The sequence below is a fragment of the Protopterus annectens genome, chromosome 6.part1, assembly GCF_019279795.1.
Source record: "Protopterus annectens isolate FY-2018-M chromosome 6.part1, PAN1.0, whole genome shotgun sequence".
Classification (NCBI taxonomy): domain Eukaryota; kingdom Metazoa; phylum Chordata; order Ceratodontiformes; family Protopteridae; genus Protopterus; species Protopterus annectens.
In genome coordinates, this window is record NC_056738.1 from 552,607,090 (window position 1) to 552,627,489 (window position 20,400).

The following is a 20,400-nucleotide window of genomic DNA, read 5'->3' on the forward strand; positions in this document are numbered from 1 at the left end:
ATATAAACACTACACTTTTGAATAAGGAAACTAACCACTTGGCCACCAAGGTGATCTTTGTCATTTTCCACAGTGTGGTGGGATCTCAGAGTTGGTATATTTAGTTAGGGGGTGTGGGGGGTGAAGCTCCCCCAGATGAGCAGGTTTAGTTTGTATCTGTGTTGTTATTTTTCACTGATGACCAAGTGGTTAGTTTCCCTATTCCAAAGTGTGGTGTTCCGTAGCTTCAGTGATTAGTGGTTAAGGTGAAGTGGTCTAGGCAATTAGAGTTTTGAGGAAGTGTACTTTCAGTAATTACAGGTACACCCTTTATATATATATATATATATATATATATATATATATATATATATATATATATATTTAGATAGATAGATACATACATACATACATATAGATAGCTAGATATGGGTCTATGTCAAAAAATCAAAAGTTCAAATTATTGAAAATCAAGATATCTAAAACTCAAAATACTGAAAATATTTTTAATGCAGGGGGCAAGCACCCCTGCATCCCTTATTTGTGGGGCTGTGCCCCCCAAACCCACTGCAAGATCGTGAAACACTGGAGAAAAGGCAAATTCCATTTTTAATATTTTGAGTTTAAGATATTATGATTTTCAGTCTTTTGAGCTTTCGATCTTCTGAGGGTGATGCATACTTATATATAAATTTCCAGTGTTTTTATCCAATGATGGGATGATTTTGATGCCACGTGGTACTCTCTGTTTAAATGATGTATGTATTTGACTTTGCTACAGTTGTAAAGCTGTTTGGTGAAAGCTTTATAGAAACTGTGTAGCTTGTGCACACTTTAATTAAACCAATTTTTGTGGTATCTTGAGCCATTTTTTGTGTTACTTACCAATTTATCCTAAATAGCCTAGCATAATCAGTCAGTATACCTACCAGACCCAAAGCACAGCCCATAACTTTTTATTCCTTGACTGGTCTCTTACCAACTACCCAAGAGGTTTAAATATGCAGCTACCCACCATAATTACTAAAATGAATGGTGTTATTGACCTAAACTCCTCCTGCTAAAATACAAAATACAGCCAGTAAAACTATTTACCCATATTGTCCTCCACAACCTCCATGTGTGATATTCTGGTATGGCAAATGATTAAAGTTCAGTCCGGTTACGTAATGTTCTAATATCAGCACAACATACTTCACAGATCTTCTAAAATCTATTCAAAATGTACCTATTCTTAAACTTTCTAATGAAACAAAGGCAATTACTATAAATAGCAAGCTAAAAATTAAAAGGCAAACTCATTCCTAAAGAAATAAAACTAGTACATGGTAAAATGCAATGGCTTTATTCTAGTCTCACAACAATAAAAAAACATATTAAAAATGCAGGATTCAAATAAAATGGCAAAATATTTCTGTAATAGGAAATATAGATGTAGCCCTTTTCAGTCACTGTAAAAAGATTCTTATCAGAAATTATGTCATTAATTTAAAAATGATAAAATAATGTCCACATCATAAATAACCTCTTTACTGTGGTGGGTAAAGTCAGAAAATGAACCACTTTATGTTGTATAACATAAACTACATTTCCCATTCCTCCATCCCTTTCACACCTCCCAACACCAACTTAGCCAGCATCATCCTGTCTCTTTCCATACTTCTCATGCAAATTGATCTCTGCTATCATTCTTACAAGAATCATCAACTATTTTTGGGCCATCCTATTGCACATATAATGCTACTCATAACAAAACTGCAGTAAGGCTCACTTCCATCTAAGAAGTACTTTTCTTTTATGCATAATTTTATAGACTACCACCTCACATGTAAACAAGATAAGCCTTCATGCTTCCCCAGCATTTGCTAAAGACATGCTAGATTACTATGTGGTTAATGGGAGCAACATTTTTTTTTTTAGGATTTTTTTTTGCTGTGTACCTTCTAGAACCAAATAGAGTTGTATAAGCAAGCAACAATGCCTGACAGGATGTTTGTTAAAGGGCCTTTACACCCCTGGAAGGGCATTAGTTACACATTAAACACACCCCGAGGGCATTATTGTACTTAGAGAATGGGCTCTCTGTAAAGCTGGTGTGTTTTACTTTCTTATTTATTTTTTTAAGTACTATATTATTTTTTATATATTTTTAATGTAAAATAGTTCCTCTGCCTAATGTTTCAAACTTGCTGCAGTATATGTTAATGGTGTTGGAGGAAGCATTTTACATCAAACATATATAAAAATAATAAGCAAGTGAAACACAACAATTTTATGTACAGCCCATTTTCTGCCCCATACACACACACACACAGACACATACACACAGTCTTTTCTGCTTTCACACACATACATATACACACACACAGTCTCCTCTGCTTTCATACAGACATTCACTCACACAAGATTGCTCTCACGTTCTGTCACACACACACAGTCTTCTCTACTTTCATACATGCGTTCACTCACACAAGCCAGATCTCGCTCTCTCTCGATCTCTCTCTCACACAAACACAGTCTCCTCTGCTTTCATATAGGCATTCAGTCACACATCATTCTCGCTTTCTCTCTCACTCTCTTGATCTCTCTCTCTCTATCTCTCTCACACACACACACACACACACACACACACACACACACACACACACACACACACACACACACACACACAGTCATGCATGTATTCACGCACACATGCAGACAGAAACAAACACACACTTTTCTGTTTCGTTAAATCGATAGCTCTCTCTCTTACTCATATACATGCATACACTCTCATACACAAGCTTTATTTTACACTTGCTAAACAGCAAAAACACTGCTTTGCGAGTATAAAATAATGGCTCACTCGCTCTCACTTTCACTGACATGCACACATACACTCAAACATAAACACAAACACACACACACACACACACACACACACACACACACACACACACACACACACACACACACACACACATCTTTTTTTTTTTTTTGGTCATCTTTTTTTATATTTTGCACTTGCTAAACTGCAAAAACACTGTTTAGTGAGTGTAAAACACTGATGGCTGTTCTGTTTTCTCAGTCCGAGCTTCAAAGTGGCTTGATATGTTGCCATGAAGTAGGGGACACATTTTTCAGTGGGCATTACTTGTACATTAATACCCTGCTGGAGAACATTCATTTTCGTCAGGGTACTGATGTACAGTGTGCCCATTGTCTAAGTTGAACTTACCATAACAATAGATGTTCAAATGATTACTGCTGCAGTAGCCTCAGCTACGTAGGTTGTATCCTAACAAGGATATAACAATTGGACAGCTTCCAAAGATTCAGCGCACCTTCAATGCACCCAAACTGTCAGGCACCTTGAGCTGAGCTGACTAAAAGACAAATTTGGGCATAAAGCCCTTCAGAGCTTTTCTGTCAGTAGAAAGAAAGAGGCTGAGCCCTAAAAGAAGAATGCTAGGAAAACAAAAAAATAACTGTCCACATCCTGGCATAAAAAACACACCAAAAGAACAAGAGGGATGTAGGGATGGTGTGACTACTGCTGTTGCAACAAGAATTATTTGAATATTTACTGTTATTGTAAGTTCAATTTATACAACTGTACTGTGTTTATCATATTGATCATTGTTGCAGTAGCCATAGCTATATGGGTAGATTAACTTGGCTAACTTCATTTGGGAGGTGAAAAGAGAAGCATCCAGAAGCCCCTGGAGAATGGTCATAGAAAAGCTTGATCTGGACTTAGTGAAGGAATTAAGCTTATAGAGCTTTGTAAAAGTATGTACAGAGAACCAAGTAGCAGCTTCTGGAATACTTCTAGAATCCAACCCATCCAAAAAGCCATAGGTGAAGCAAAGGTCCTGGAAGAGTGGGCCTTGACCCCGCCTGGAATAGTTTTGTTATGGTGAAAATAACAAAATATAATAGCCTTAGACAACCATTTGAAATAGATTGTTTTGGCACAGTTTGGCCCTTCTTCTGTTTATACGAAATGAACGATTGATACAAAGATCTGAAAGATTCAGTTCTGTCAAGATAGTACCTGAGTTGTCTCTAAGGAATGGAGCATCTTTTCGCTGCTATTTTTAGGTTCAAGAAAGAAAATGGGAAGATGGGTAGTCTGGCTTAAAGCAAACTTGGATATCACCTTAGGCATAAAAGAAGGATTAGTTCTCAAAGAAACCATTTCCCTATCAAAAAGGAGATAAGGTTGACTCACCATAAGAGTTTGCAACTCAGATACCCTTCTTGCAGACGTCAGAGAAATCAGTAAAACTTTTATTTTTTATTTTATTTTACATTTGTTGACTGAGATAGTCTGACTGGATACATGTCCATTTTCAGCGAAGGCCCGGGAAGAAAAGCTCCAATGTACATACAGAAAAAATTACAAGCTGAACATTGTTATTTATACAACATACAAAGGAAATATATATAAAGCATACATATAGAAAATTTTGCAAGTAGGGCATTATTATATGTGCAACATCCATATGGAGAATATACATGTAGCATGCATACAGAAAAATTTACATGTGAATCATTCTTAGATATGCATTTCAAAATCTTTACCTACCTAGAAATTAGGAAGTAGTCTAAGTGAGGTAACAAATTCCAATTAGCACATGTTTCAATTTTAAGAGTTAGTCAGGTTTGGAGCCATTGCCATTTCAGGTATTGTTTTGAACTTTTTTTGAATTAGATTAGAGAGGTTTCTGAAGTAAGCTCAGCAGAAGTGAGTTCCAAAGTTTGCCTACAGAGTTAACATACAGTGAGTCGCCAGCTGAGTTATTGTTTTTGAGTGTCTGAACTAGTAATTTGTTGGATGATCGGAGTGTCTTAAGGTTGCTGTAAGGGGTGATAATATTAGTAAGTGCAGGCGTATTTTCAGGCTGGTAGAGAATTTGAAATGCTATGACTAGTTGGTTGTATTGAAGTTGATTAGGCAATTCAAGCCAATCTAGTAGGTTTAGGTTCAGACAGTGGTGTGTTCTGTATGCTCCTCCAGAGGCAAATCTAGCTATGTGATTATAGCAGCTGGTGAGTTTGTTGAGGTCGCACTTACTTAAGTTCGTGAAAAGAGGGGAAGTATAGAGGAGGGTGGAAAGTAGATGTGTACAGGAAATCACAGTTCTAGCTAGAGAGGTGAGGAATGGTTTGATCTTGTACAGAGATCCAAGTTTTTTATTAACTTTTTTAATAGTTTGATTAATGTGTATATCGAACTTGAGGCGATTGTCGACTATAACACCTAAGAGTTTAGTACTGGTATCTAGAGCAATGGTAGTGCCATTGCTAGATTTTATAGTAAAGGTACGTGAGGAGGACTTGCGAGTGGGGGAGAAGAGCAGTAGTTTGGCCTTGTTAGGGTTGAGTAGGAGACATTGATTAAGGAGCCAGTTTTTGACACTATTAAAGACATATTGGGATATTGTTTGCAGTTCTATATGGGAAGTGGCAGAGCAGAACAAAGTAGAGTCATCCACATATTGAATGCAGGTTGCTGCTGGGATGACTGTATGCAGGTTGTTGATAAAGATGGAGGATAGCAGGGGTCCTAATACTGAGCCCTGGGGAACCCCTAGGGTGTTAGGTAGAAGGGACAATAGTTTGTCCTGCCATAGTACAGCATGTTGTCTACCACTCAGGTAGGATTGAAACCATTGGATAGCCTGGGCATCTAGGGGAATAGTTTTAAGTGTGTATATGAGTAGATGGTGATCAACCATGTCAAATGCTTTCAAGAGATCAAGAAAGAGGGCAGAGGAAACCATATTATTGTTTCAGTTTTGATTTATAACATTAGAGAAGGAGAGAAGGGCACTGGTGGTACTATGGAATGGTCTAAAGTTGTGTTGCGAGTTAGCCAGGATAATATTCCAAATGAGAAAGCTCGGGAGATGTTTATGGATGCACTTCTCAAAAATTTTGGCTAAGGGTGACAGAATAGCTATAGGTCTATAATTTGGTAGTTCGGTAGAGCTGCCCCCTTTATGGTGAGGAATTACGTGGGATATCTTCCAGATGGAGGGGATGGTGGCTTCTGATAAGGTCCTATTGATCAGAATGGAGATAGGGTATATTATGGCATATGCAGCTTTTTGTAGATATTCTGCAGGGAGGAGATCAGCAGCAAGGGTAGTTGGTTTTAGTTTCTTGATAAGGGATTGGATAAGTGATGTGGAAACTGGTTGAAAGCTGAAGGAGAGTGGAGAACTAGGTGTGGTGTGATTTAGAGTGGAGCAAGTGGGAGATACTTAGCTAGTGACTGGACAGTTTTTGTAAAGAAACTATTGAAAGCATTGGCAATGCCCTCAGTAGGTTTTTAGATGGCAGCAGAGGGGGTTGAGGAGGTGGTTTGTCCTGGGTGAAGGAGCTTATTTATACCTGCCCAAAACCTTTGTGGTTTGATTTGGTGCATCTGTTGAAAATGGAAGTAATTTTTTTTTTTTATCTAACATGGTAGATTTTTTTGTTTCATCCCTTAGTTGCCTATATCTAAGTTGATCTACAGGTGATTTTGAGGTGCGCCACATAGCCCAGGCTTTGTTTCTCAGTAAGATCTTTTGCCTGGTTTCCTTTGAGAGCCATGGTGCAACTTTTGTTTTAGTCCTGATAGTGCAAGGAGGCGCATGGGCATCAAGGATTACTAGGAATTTGGTGCTGAAGTATAATATGGCTTCTTCAAATGGGACATGTTTTAGTGTGGTCCAATTACAAGCTTTGAGTTAATTTTGGAAATTAATATGGTTGAAGTGTTTCTTGTTACTAATTGTCTTATAAGTAGCTTGACAGGAGATGTCAGTTTTATGCCATATTATGTAGGTAAGAAAATGATCACTTATATCTTCAGGTAGAGTCTCGGCCCTGTACATATGTGGGTAGCTATTAATGAGTATCCAGTCTAGGGTACTTTCTTTATGGTTAGGTTTACTGATCCGAGTGGGGGAGGAAATGATTTGTGTAAATCCGTATAGATTTACGTGGATGGAGGGAGTTTCTGAGGAACAAGTTTTTCATGTTAAGAATTTCAAGTCAACCAGATTAGCTGGTCCAAATGGAGCAAGTGTTAGCTTCTCTAACACAAAATTAAAATTCAAATGAGGGGCCACCATCTTTCTTAAAGGCTTCTTATGCAAAACCCCTTTCAAGAACATTTTGAAATGAGACTACATTGAAAAAGGAGGATCGATGGGCAGACATGCTGAAATGGCCAATAAATGAACCTTGATAAAGGAATAAGAAAGGCCAAAGGATAGTAAATCAGACAAATATTGTAAAACCAGAGAACAACTATCCCTGAATGGGAGCTGGTTATGTTGTTGGCACCAACTAAATAACCTTTTCCATTTGCTAATATACGATTTTCTAGTAGCAGGCTTTCTTCCCTCACTTAGTACCTGCTGCACATCCTCAGTAAATAGCTGCCAAAAAGGAATTAAGACCCTATCACCTATACAGTCAATTGAAAATGATTGAGGTTGGATTGTATCAAAGGGAGAGCCACTGTTGCCTGGGCAAGAAGGGAGTCACCAAAATGATCTTGGTGGAGTTCTTCTGAATCTTCAGAACTACCCTGGATGTTAGTGGAAAGGATGAAAAAGCATATAGGAACATTCCAGACTTTATTGCATGGAGTCCTGAAGCAGAATCTTGCCAGTTGATTGTTCAGAGATATGCAAAGAGGCCTCCCTGTGGAACTCCCCACAGATGGATCAAATCTTGGAAGACCCCCAATCTAATTTTCATTTGTGAGGGTTTGCCTTTTTCCTACTCAGCTTGTCTGCCACACAGTTTTGCTTTGATGGAATGTAGGAAGCCTGTAGAGTGGGATTGTACTGTGAAGTTATATCCCAAGCTAACATGGCAAGTCTGCAAATGTGATTTAACCTAGTTCAGTCTTGCTTGTTGATATATCACATGACTGTGATATTGTCTGTAACCACTTGAAGATGTCTCAGGGACCAAAAACAGTCCAGAGAGTTGAATACTTTGATTGGGGCAAGCATCTCTTTGATATTTATGTGCCTTTATCAGTCCTTGATCTCACAGGCCAATTGTACTTTTATCCCACCTGAAACTATTCCTCAAGCAAAGTCTGCATCATCTGTGGTGACTGACTCATTTGGAAAATGGAGAGAGAAGGGAAGACCTGGACGTAAGGATATATGTTGTATCCACCAAAAGATTTCTCTTCTGACAAACTCCTGTGCAGGGATTTGAAAAGATAAAAGATGATAACAAATAGCTCCCTGGAAAAAAATGAATTTCCTCTCACTGCTATGTATAACCTTGGTGAATGATTTTTAGAACTAATTTATCTGAACCAATTTGTTGCCTAAGAGAAAAATGAAGATTCAGACTTTCTGGAAGAAGAAACAGGCCAGGGTGGGAGAAGGTCTCTTGAATAGTTTAATCTTGTTGGACTGTCCTTGGTTTTGTGAGGTTTGAGACTTGTTTTTGGAACCCCTTGCCATTTCTGCTTAAGCATCTGTTTACCTGAATTTTGTTGAGACTATTTATTTGCCAAAACTGGATGAGGAGATTGAAAATCCCTTGGACAATTTGAAAAAGGAGGGCTGAAAATCTTAAGATTCCCTGAATTAGCTTGCCCCTTTTGTGTCACTCTTTGATCACCTCATCAGCAGAGGGGTAAACACTGAATCTCTATCCAAGGGAAAATTTAAAATCTCATTAACATCTTGGAGGTTCTGAGACTTCAGCCACGTAGACCTCCACAAAACAGTACCGGTGGTCATTGCCCCGGAAGAAGTATCAATAGAGTCATACACACACTGCAAACAATGGGTAGTGACCTGTGCACTAGAAGAAACTAATTTAAAGCAGAATTTTCCTCAGAAGAAGAAACTGTAGATAAAACATTCCTCATACTTTCAAAATTTGTCAAAACTAACATGTGAGCCTGACATTCAAAATTCAAAGGTGCAGAAGTATACACTTTTCCGTATGTGTAAATATTTTTCCATCTTTATCAGAGAGAGTAGGATTAGAATTAACTAAGTAATGAACAGCAGTAAGATCAACTAAAGCTATAACTGCAGTGTCAGGTTTGGGAATAGTGTATAAAAATTTAAAAGACTGAGGAATTTTATACATCATGTCTTCCTTTTTAGGGGCAGTTGGCTGACTATCAGAAAAAAATGCAGTCAGTAACACACACATTCTCTAAAGCAGAAAGAACAGGAGAGATGGGTGCAGGTTTTGGAAAATCCTTCTTTTCAGACTGAGAAACATCAGTGTTCTCCCACTGAAAACACCGGCACATTCTAGCAACAATCTCAGAGATAAAGACCCACCTCTCCACAGGGTGAATCAGAAATTGAGCTCTCCACTGAGAAATAAAACCTGTATCCATCCCTGCATCTTCCTATTCAGCTTCAGAATTTTGAATCTCTTCAGGAAAAGAGGGATCCATCTTTTTTTTACTAGAAACTACTTTACAGGAAGGGTCAATAGCCTGAAATAAACTGTGAGCCAGACCCAATAAACTACTCCTATCCAAAAATAATTGGAAGGATTAAATACATGCTTGGTTTTCGATGTTTTCTTTTACAGGAAAAATGGGGCTGAGCATTTTGCCAGTGACAGCAGCTGCTTTTCCAGGGCTGGGCACATTATTCTGACACAACAAGGAAACCTTCCCTGTTCTCTCTGCCAGGGCCAACTAGAGTGGCTCTCACTTGCCCACTGAGAAGATCCCAATAGCTGAAGAAGATGTGGCTAACCCCTTGTCCATGGTGCCTGTAGGTGCTACCCCAGTGGGATCTGGGGTAAAAGATGACTGGTCTGAGGTATAACAAATGGCCAAAGCAGAGTCACGCACCTACAGCTGGAGAAAATTGCTAGCCTGTTGTTATTGGCTAAGGCAGTTTGCTTAACATTTTCTTTTTGTGGCTGGAAAAAGGGCTGATTATGGGACTGGTGGTCTGTTCCATGGTGAGACAAAAATGGAGTCTCTTTCCTAGGGAAGACGACCAGCAAATGCCAGTAAATACCACCAGTCTACAAAAGTTACTTTTTTGACAGAAAAAAAAAACACTTTAAAACACCACATCAGACCCATAAAAGAAAAATAAACACAATTTCTTCACAGAAAAAAGTGTTTTAATTTTTTTTTTTTTTTTTTTTTTTTTTTTCAAATAATTTTTTATTGTTTTCAAAATAAGTTCAATGCAAACAGAATAGAAATACAAAACATTCTAGGTTGAAAACCATGTGGATGAACCTGAATAAAGAATTACAAACAGTACTAGAATACAATTCTAAAATAAGAGGCATTAGGAGAAATATAAAGCTACTGGAGGCATTGAAGACCACTAAAAAAAAAAAAAAAAAAAAGAAACACTATTTACAAAAACAAAAATAGAAACCCCATGCTACCTAAATGTATAAGAGCAGTATCAAAAGAAAGAATTAAAGAGGTAAGGCGAAGAAAGATATAAACACCCGTTGGGTAAAAATTTGTAGTGGAAGATAGATAGGACAAGAAATTGCAAAGGAATGTCACATATGAAATGAACAAGGTATTAGTCAACTAGAATTACATCTAATAGGCAATTCCATAGATTGGCGAAATAGGCTTTCTTTCTAGGACCATTGATAATGAATTTTTGAGCTGATATATATTTTAATGCCATCTCTTTGAAACCCTGCCATGACAATTTTGTGCGATCTATCCAGTTATAAGTGATGTAGAGTTTGATTAAAGAGCAGAGGGTGATGAGAATGTGAAGGTGAAGTTTAGGCATTTTGGAAAGGGGAATATTCAGTATGGCTGTTTGCCAAGAGAGAGTGGAGTTATAGTAACCCATCTTTTTTAGTCGCACTTTGAGAGAACACCATAGTTTATAGGAATGATTACAGTGCCACATAATATGAAGAAGATCTGCTCTCAAGCAAGGGCAACAAGAACAAGCGGCGGAGTTGTTAGGATTAAATTTGTTGAGTATTACAGGTGAGTGATACGCATTGTTATTTAACATCAATTGGGTATATAATAATTTTTTGAAGGGAGCAAGTTCAAGGGTGGTTTTTATGGCTAAAAGTTTTTGATCTTCCGTAATGGGAGAACCTATATTGTCCCAGAAGGTGGAGAAAAGGCAATTATTATTATCTAATAATGGTTTAAGTATATTGTAAGAGGAAGAAACAGTTTTTTTGGGAGTTAAAAGTGTAGAGATAATTTCAGATATTTTATTGATTCCCAATGAATCAGGTGTAGTGTAGACAACTTGAGAGGAAATGGTTTCACGTAGTTGACGAAGGATAACTGTGTATTTGTTATTGGCCTTAAGGGATGAACGTAGTTCTGTGATCGATAGGGACTTATGTTTAAGGAGGTCCCAAACTGTAAAGTCCTTAATAAGGGAGAACTTAGAGAGATCAAACATATTGTTGTTAATTTTAAGATTTGGATTCAGGTGTAGTGGTTGTAGAAGGGGGAGAATGTTTTCAAGGTTAATGTCCTTGATCAATTTTTGAAATAACCTAATTTTATGCTTCAATAAGGGGAGTAATTTGGAGTCATAGAGAGGTATGGGAAAGAAATGGGATAGCTTTCGGGTTGATTTTGTTGGAGGTGACATGACGGTGCCATATCTTCAACCAGGCAGGAGTATGGCTGAGTGGATTAGGATCCATGTATGAAATGGACAATAACCTGTTTGAGCAGATAATCGTGTAATACAAATGAAAATTTGGAAGGCCCACTCCTCCTTTCTCTTTGGGGAGAGTAAGTTTAGAGTACGAGATCCTGACTCTCTTGGGAAACCAGAGAAATTTTGCGATGTTATTGTTAAATTTAAGGAAGAGATTATTAGATATCATTATATTGGTAGCATTAAATTGATAAAGAAGTCTCGGTAGAATATTCATCTTCACAATGGCTACTTTAGAAAGAAAAGCTAGATGAAGAAGTTTCCATCTTTGTAAGTCTTGGCAAATAGTAGCCCAGGATTTTAGTAAATTGTTTTGAAGAGCAGAGGCTTGGTTGTGTTCAAAATTAATGCCGAGATATTTGATACTATATGAGATATGAAAGGAGGATTCTGGGAAAAAAAAAAGGTTTATGGCGGGGTTAATTGGGAGAATAAATGATTTTTCTTATTAATTTGAAGGCTAGAGACACTAGAGAAGTTGTTAATTGCATTTATAATTTTTGGTAGGTCAGAATTGGGATACTGAAAGTATAAATTTAGATCATACTTGTGTATTCAGAATTCTGGGGATGGTGTGGTGTGTATTCTGAACAATATATAAGAAGAAGGGTTCAATAAATATATTAAACAGGAAAGGAGAAAGTGGGCATCCTTGTCTTGTTCCATTAGTAATCATAATCGTGTTAGAGCTTTTTTTATTAATATATAAGGAAGTATAAGAATTTGTATAAAGAATTCTGATCATATCTATAAAGGTTTTAGGGATATTGAAGTGGGTCATGGTGGAGAATAAGAAGACCCAGTTTACTCTGTCTTTGAGGCATCAAGAGTCTTTTATCTCTTTTAGTAAAATGTATTAGTGAGTCTAGAGTTAAAGTATTATCCCATGTATGTCTGTTGCTCATGAAACCAGCTTGATCCTGAGAAATTATATATGGCATTATCTGTTTGAGTCTGTTGGCCAGAACAGCTGCAAATATTTTAATATCTACATTGATAAGCGAGATGGGTCTGTAACTGTGAGGGTCTGTTTTGTCATGATTATTTTTTAAAATTAAAATCGTTTTAGATATATTCCAGTGAAGGTCGGTAATTCCATTTCTTATAATAAAGTTGAATATCTTAAGAAGAATAGGGGCGATCTTTAAACTAAAGGTTTTAAAGAAGTTAGTGGTAAACCCATCTGGGCCAGGAGATTTGCCTAATTTGAGATTATTAATGACATTTTGAATCTCTTGAATATTAAACGGAGCGGATAATAAGGACACCTGATCTGAATTAAGGGAAGGGGCAGCAATTGAGTTGAGAAAGATTTCTATTTGGGGGTTTAAGGAATTTTGGTCGTTTTTGCTATAGATATCAGAATAAAGATCATGGAAAAGTTGAATTATTTCAGAATCAGATTTGTAAAGTTTATCCTTATATAGAAGGATGGAGATTTTGGCAGCACCATTGTTATTTTTAAGTATTCTAGCCAAAGTTCTCGAGGGAATTTGTGCCCATTCAGAATAAGTAGCAATAAGTCTTTGTTCATGAAGGGAGTAGTTATGAGAGTGTAGATCAAGTAATTCTTTACGTGTTGTTTTAATTAAATCTTCTAATTTTGAGTCAGGGTGTGTTCTCTGTTTTTTTTCAAGAGATGCCAGGGTAATGAGTAGGGCAGATTCTTTTTTTTACTGAGTTTTTTGAAGAATGAGGCTTTACTGATTAGAAATCCTCTTAGTTCTGCCTTGCACGCTGCCCATTGTTTATCTGGTGTTATGTTGGAGTTTTCAAGATTAGAATAAAGGTCAGTGAGTGTATTGTTAATTTTGTTTAGAATCTCCTTGCTATGTAAAAGATTGTTATTAAGAGACCAATTAGAGTAGGAAAAAGCAGTAAGATAGTTTTAAAGGAAATTCTTGCATGGTCAGAAAGGAATCTCGGTTCGCTACTGAAAGTGTTGTTAAACTTAGAGAAAAATTGGAGACTAGAAAAAATCAAGGCGTGACCAAGATTTGTGGCAATTAGAGTAGAAGGTGTATAGATTGTCCTTAGTTAAGATGTTACTAAATGCAATAGTGTCGATAAGGTAAAAGTCTGAAATAAGTTCTTCTAAAGCTACCGAGGCTTGAAAGTTATACGATAACGAGTTACTGTCTAAGTTAGGGTTGATTACAGCATTCCAATCACCACCTATTATATAGAGATAGTTTGGAAACGAACTAAGAATATTATAGATTTCAAGAATGAAGGTGTGTTGTTGAGAGCAAGGTCCATAAAGGTTAAGAAAAAGAACTGGATTAGTTGTGCCAGGGAGAGTAGAAGTAAAATAGCACCACCTGCCATGTTTGTCGGATTTGACTAGGTTTATGGTATCCTGAAATTGATTCTTAATTATGATGGCTACTCCCTTAGAGTTTGCACTATCCCCATCTGCTATAATGGTTCTAATCCATTTCTTGGAGGAAAATTTGTCCCAACTCTCTTTTGACAAGTGTGTCTCTTGTAGGAAGCATATATTGGCCTGAGATTTGAAGATAAGGTGAAGTAGTAAATTTCTTTTGGCAGGATTTTGTAGTCCTTTGACATTCCAGCTATCAATGGTCCAGCTCATGGAGACAGACTAACAGGTTGAATTAGTGAAGCAAAATTGAGTTGAGAGATAGTTAAGTAAACAGAGTGTGATATAGAATACTGAGAATATATTAAACAAAGATTAAACAGGGTGAGGTAATATAAGAGCAAAGGTACAGACTTTGAGACAAAATAAAGTATATCTGTAGAGGTAGCAAAATACTTCTTAACAAAACACTTCCTCTGATAGACCCCGGTGCCTAACCACCCCATCACCTTAGTAGAAGAAGTAAAAACATACATGCAATAACCAAAACAAATCTATACATATATACAGGGTATTACTATTCCTGCAGATCGTCATCCTAGATCACTAGCATTACACTTAACAAGCAACCCTACAAGTCTAAAGTTAAATGTAAAGTGACGTGTGTTTGTGTTAGAAACGAAGATGTCCACATTAATGATATGTTGACACGTCTGTTCAATTAAACAAGCTAAAAGAAGTCTAATTTTTCTTTCCTATCCTTAATAATAAAAAAAAGAGAGACTCTAAGCAGAAACTATCAAAGTGTACATAAAAAGCATTAGTTATAGAATACACATCTTTAAATGTTACAGTAAATCTGCACGTAGATAACAACCATGAAACATAAAACATTTTAACAATCACCTAAAATTATGCGAACCATGTAGCAAGTGTAACAGCTTAAGGTAATGTTTGAACAATATTCAAGACTTACTTATAAAATATGACTAAATACATTCTAAGTATAAATTTCACATACTCTGTACAAATTATCTGATCACATGCTAAAACTACCAAAAACTAGCAACTTTATTTATCTTTATTCACCTAGTAGACAGAGATATTTCTTGCTTTCGAGGGATTATGAAGGCAGTTGGAGAGAGAAATCAGATTTGATAACAGCTTTACCCCGAAGTGAAACCTGTTCTATTATCAAATGAATTGACACAATCAGTATGAATGACTTCCCTTCATCAGAATAAATACAATAGTCCCACAGCAACAATTATGGCATCTTACATTTAATATATAACAGCCCGTTAAAAATGACAAGCGTCTGAAGCACATAAACACATGTATTTAAGCTCTAGGAGCAAGAGATTGCATTAATCATTAATTTGCTCCCTCACATTTTATATGACATGAAAAATCCAGGTTTCCCAAATCCTTGTAGAAATACAGTGTTAGTTTGGGGAGAATTTAATAGTTTTAGTCCTCTTCCCCATCTTGCTCATTTCTTAATTACTCTTCCAAGTGACCTACCTTCCCCTTGCTCTTCATTTTCTCCACTGTCCTTTCAAACCTATTACACAAGTTTAATCTGGTCAAGAACTGGACCCATAGACCACAGACATGGCCAGAAGTGGAATCTAAACAGAAATCTATGGCAGAAACACAAAAATGATTTCACATGCTGTAATGCTTTGCCATCAGTCTCGCACCAGAACTTGAAAGCATGGTGTTTTAGTGAGCAATTCTGACAGACTAAAAGCCATGTCAGTGGGCTGTATTGCTTGTAAATGATTTGCTTGGTATATATATAAATGCTAACAGGAGTCTAATGCAATGCACTTGGTGTAAATGAGTGTAGGACTGACATATTTTCTTTCCCATTGTCACAGTGTGTTTCATTCAGCTTGTTTACCTCTAAACATATAGTGATATTGATGCCTGAATCCAAGCCATATTCTGTTTCTAACATCCCTTTCCGTTGCAGAAGCACCCCACAGCGTGTTTGCAGAGGAGCAAAGGCAAATAGAGTTTGCTTGTGGAGAAAGACCAAACAGTCCTCGCATTAGCAAGAGCGTTACCTGTTAAGAGGTCCCAGTTGTAAACAGCAACCACCAGGATTGTTGCCTTTACTATAGAGAAGAAATCTAATATATGTGAATAAATTTATAAGATTGTAGATTATGACATCCTAGAACCAGCAAGACATTGCAACATTTCTGAAGAACGGATTTGCAAGTCAAACAGCAGGTAGCGCGAAACTATGCCAAACCTTTTACTATACAGAGACACATAATCATATCATTCAGCTGGAGATTCATTAAAAGCCTTGATAAAGGCTGATTTTGCCTCCGCTTGTGTGGTAGCTGTATATTTAACTTCCTTGTTGTAAAACGTTAGTGTATTGGGATAGCGCATCTGAAACCTTATGTTCCTTTGAATGAGATACGAGCAGAATGGAGCCATTTTTCGTCTATTTTCTTTGATGACAAGAGGGAAGTCTTGGGAAAAAGTAATTTTATGATTTTTCCACATGAAAGGGTTGTGTTTTCTTGCAGACGATAGGATCTGTTGTGTAATCTGATAGTTGAGAAGTTTAGTGTACACTTGACGGGGCATAAGTGTGTCTTGCACGATGAGCTCTTTCAATGATTATTTCAGGCTTGTCACCATCCAGCTGTAGAAGGGCTTCAAATATTTGTCTTGTGATAGAAAGTAAGCCCTGATTATCATAGTTCTCAGGTAGACCCCTTATCAGGATGTTGTTTCTCCGGCTTCTTGCTTCTAGATCAGTTAATTTCAGTTGTAGTTCTTTTATGGCAACAGATTTGGTAGATAACTCATCAGAAAGTGATTGTATTAGATGTTCATTTGACTGTGTTTTAAGTTCAAGTGTGTCCACTCTATCAACAATTTGATTAATAGACTTTCCTATATTAGAGAGTTGTTCCGAGAAGTTTTGTATAGCTGACTGTATGGGAAGTAGGGCCTGTTTTAGTTCCTCCATATGAAAACTGGTATCCTCGTTAGAATTAAGATTATATTTGCTAGGTTCAGATTGCTGTTTGTTAGTTTTTTGCCTTTTTGAAATGTTCTCCTTTTCTGGTGAAAAAATTGCTGAAGATTTGGCTTTTGTTGTTTGTGTTTCCATAATAACAGGATCACTTGAAGATTTCAGCTGCCTGGCCATGTGGTCCTCGGAGTGGCAAAAACTGCACTCCGGCCTTGTCAGTCTCTGTGAGTATGATGCTTTTGAAAAGAAATATAGATTTTGTGACTTAGTTTTAGCTTTTTATAGATCAGGAGTGCTGTAGAGTCCAAACAGATCAACAATAAAAGATTTGTCCTTATTTCTGAGAGCTTCCCGTAGCTTTAGAAGGATAATAAGCTTGCTAACTGTAAGTTGAAGTAAGGAGCTCTGTGTAGATGCAGTTCACTAGCCGACCACCATTTTGGAATCAGAAAAAAAGTGTTTTAATTTACTCTGCACTACTTTTAAACTGACAGGCAAAAAAGAGTGCTCCATTTAAAAGTATGTTACATCTCGAGAAAGTCTGTTAAAACACAACACTCCTAATTTTAAAATAACTTTTGCTGAAACAGAAAGCAATTAAACATCAATAAATGAAGAAAATCTAAGTTTTCTCCCCCACAGGGAACTTAACTGCTCAATTGAAAGCACAAGCCAACTGTTAGTCCTCACAAGCCTTATAGAAGCAAACTCTTCAGCATCAGAAGAGCTTCATGCCCAGATTTGTCTTTTAGTCAGCTAAGCTCAAGCGGCCTTATGGTTTGAGTGTGTGGAAGGTGCACTGAAGGTTTGGAAGCTGTTATATCCTTGGCAAAATATAAACCATATAGCTAAGGCTACTGCAACAGTGATGAATATGATGATCATCAAACTGGATAACAAGTGGTGGTCTCTTCCTTTCAAATCACTAGTTTGATTAGACTTATAGCACATTCTAGTATTTCAAAGTCTCCTTATAAACTGTATAAGTATGGGTAATGGAGGTGAGGAAGAACATTACCAAATACTGTAAAATTAACATTTTAGGAATAGATTTGGTCATTACCGAATCTATACAATAAGGAGATCTCTAAGATACTTTCCTTCATAGGTTACGTCATCAATGCAGACTAAACTGCTACTTCTGAAGGTTAATTGAAATGTAACGATTTAAGCTATGCATTTCTTCTGTTCCAGTTGGTCTCCTTAGGACCTCAAAGACTTTAGCACTGCATGCCCGTCTGACAATAAGTGTTTCTTTAAATTTTTGGGTAGTCATATTTTTTATTTTGTTAATGCTGTCAATCCATATTACCCTTTGTCTTCACTCTTTCCCATCATCAGTGTTTTCTTTCTAGTAAAGCCTCTCTTTGCATTATGAGGCCAAAGTATTTGTATTTTAGTTTTACTATCAGACCTTTATTTGAACAGTTTATTTCCTGACTGATTTGATCTTCTTGCAGTCCACATCATTTTCAGTATTTTTTTCTCCAACACCATAGTTGAAAAATCATCATTGTTTTGACATAGGTTTACTTTATGGTACAGCATTCACAGATATATATTATTAATGGGAAAACAATAGCTTATATTATACATACCTGAACTGACAATTTATGAGTGTGATGTCTCTTCTCTTTAAAATCATAACCAGATTTGCCATAGCTTTTTCAAAGAAAGCAACAACCTTTTAATTTCATGGGTAGAATAATTTGTAGGGATTTCTGAGTCCAGGAAAATAAAACCTGTCACTGTCTTCCTTTTTTTCTCTCTATTGAAAAAAATTGATAAGACCAGATAACCTCAGTTTTGTTTTAAGAACTGAACATAAAGCCAGCTTTTGCACTTTCTACTTTTGCCTTCATCAAGACACTTTTCAACTCTTCTTCAGTTTCAGCCATCAGTGTGGATATCATCTGGATGTCAGAGGCTTTTAATATTTCTGTTTCATCTAACCTACCCCTTGCATGATATTATTAAATAAATAAATAACATAGCGATCTATAGCTTTGTCACTACTTTTCTACTACATTCAGTTCTTCAATTGCACTGCTATATATATATATATATATATATATATATATATATATCCCTCAAGAGGCAAGTAAGCTAATCCTTATTTCTCTAAGAACTTGCCACAGTTTCTTTGATTCATACAGTCAAAAGCTTTAGGTTAGTCAGCAAAGCAGAAGTAAATGTTTTTGTGGAACTATTTTGCTTTCTCGTTTATCCAGCAGCTGTTGGTAGTGTGATCACTGGTGCCTCAGACCCTTTTAAAACCAGCTTATACATCTGGCAGCTCTCCATCCTTACACTGCTGGAGTCTAACTGGAAGAATTTAGAGCAGTATCCTGCTTGTATGCATGGGAAACAAGTGCAGTCATTCAATAATTTGAGCACTAGTATTATCCTATTTTGGGACTGGAGCATAAAGTGGACTTTTTTAAATACTACGGTCATTTTTGTTTTCCAAATTTCCTGTAAAATCCTAAGTGTCTATGTAATAGAAGCATTTTGCAGTATTTAAATCTAATCAACTATAATTTATCGCTTCTTGCACCCTTGTAATCAGCAAAACTTTCAAAGAACCATTTAACTTCACTTTTGGCTGTATTGCAGAGAACATGTCTTCATACGCATCGGTGATATTACATTCATTATCTTACAGTTCTACTCTATTGTCCTCCCTTTACTCTTAATATCATCTACTTCTGCTATATTCCTCCTGTCTTTCTCTTTATCATGTTCATTTTTATCTGAAGGTTTCCCTGACTATTGCCCAACTTCCTGAAGGCATCTCTTGCTCTTTTTATTATGTGATCTTATTTCTTCTCTTTGCACTGCTCATTTTAAAATGCCTCTTTATCTCTTCTATGTTTTCACGGAATTCTGCATTCAGTTTAGCATATTTTCCTGTCTCCATCACCTTTGGTTTTCATTTTTTTTCCTCAGACATTTCTTGGCACAGATAGCAAGTTTTGTCTTCTTAACCCTCTTTCTATTTGGAATATTTTTGTTGCCACCTATTGGACACTAGCATAGTCTTCTGTCTATAGTTCTTATGTGTTCTATCCCCAAGGTTTAGTCCCTTAAATCTGTTCTTCAACTCCAGTACGTATTCATCTGGAACACTGTTAAGCTCCGAGGAGGCTTTTCTTCTTTCTTTAATTTAATTCCAAACTTAGTGATAAGAAGCTGATGACATGAACCACAATAAGCTTCAGGTCTTGATTCTGATGAATGTATACATCAATTCCATCTCTGAATGCCAGGAATATAGCCATTTTGATTTCAGTTTTGACAGTCTGTTGGTATGCATGTATAAAGCTGTATCTTAGGTTGTTAAGAAATAGCATTTGTTATAACCAGTGAATCAGAGTATTTGTTATAACCAGGGGCTCTTATTGTCTGCTATAACCATT